Below are 1200 nucleotides of genomic sequence, written 5' to 3'. Positions count from 1 at the left end.
CCGTATTTTACAAGTCTTAAATAATGGTCCGACTTTCAGAAGCATCATCGTATTCAGAAATATTGAAGAAAGAGTGAAGAACAAGATTAATGTTGAGGATACTTCAAAATACAATTGGCAGCACTTTGATTGTGTGCTCTTAATTGGTCTGTCACAGTTACTCTGTGGAAAGTTGACCACCTTTTTAACACCAAACTTTGGAGATTAATGTGGGGGACAAACCCTCTGGTTTCTGCAATTTTTATCTACCCAGCTGATGAAAGTTAGTAAGTAGGCATAAAGAAAACATTGACCGAACACAGTTTTTCAAAATATACCTCATATTGGAGGCTGTGGTTTTGACTTCTCAGATCTAGCTGTCATGCTATGCAATTTTTATCTGCTTTTGACGCTCTGAGGAATTTCTCTTTCTTGCCAAGAAGGAAAAAGGGAAATGCTCAAACTGATTGGAAATTCCATTCTGTATTGATTTAAAATGTGCCCACAGCAGCGAGGCATGGTAATGTAGCTATAAAGCTGTCTCCCAGATCACAAAGTCCTGGCTATCACAAGCTTCCTCGCTCTGACTGCTGAAAAAAGTCAGACTGAAATCTGTATTGTACAATCAATGCTGACTAAAATGGTCTTCTCCACTTAATATCTTTTTTTCTTTTTTCCTGCTTGCAGCTTGGCTGCATCCTCCGTGTCCATCAGTAGTACTCCTACTGATGTGAATCTCCAAATAAAATTTTGTTACGTGGTTGACCCTGGACTCTTGGGATCAAATAAACCTAAACTCAGGGCTAGAAAAAGGTATTTAACCTTGAGTGACTTCAGTGAGGGTTAAGCACGTGCTGATAGCAGTGCATTTTAGCCTGTAATTAGCAAACCACTATAAGGATTCTTGAATGAAAATTTTAAACCAGATTTGTTGTCAGTAGGCTCCGGTTCCATAAACGAGGTCAGCATCTGTGCTGGGAAATTTGAGTGATCTTCAGACTGAAAGATGTTGGAATAACTAGCATAGAGGTAGGAAAATGCTGTCTTCGATCAAGTGTCTTTAATTATCCAGAAGACATATTTGTTGTAAAGAGATTTGAGGACTGTTTTAAAATGTAGCTTAAAAAAATAAGTGCCTGCCTGTTCGCCTCCAGGCTCTCTCAAGCATGCTTCTGCACACTGTATTCAGTTTTTCTGTTTGGTATGTTTACATGTTTTCAT

This window comes from Mesitornis unicolor, unplaced genomic scaffold (assembly GCF_000695765.1).
Source record: "Mesitornis unicolor isolate BGI_N332 unplaced genomic scaffold, ASM69576v1 scaffold42847, whole genome shotgun sequence".
NCBI classification, from domain to species: domain Eukaryota; kingdom Metazoa; phylum Chordata; class Aves; order Mesitornithiformes; family Mesitornithidae; genus Mesitornis; species Mesitornis unicolor.
The sequence above is the reverse complement of the archived record's forward strand: the minus strand, read 5'-3'. Positions refer to the sequence as shown.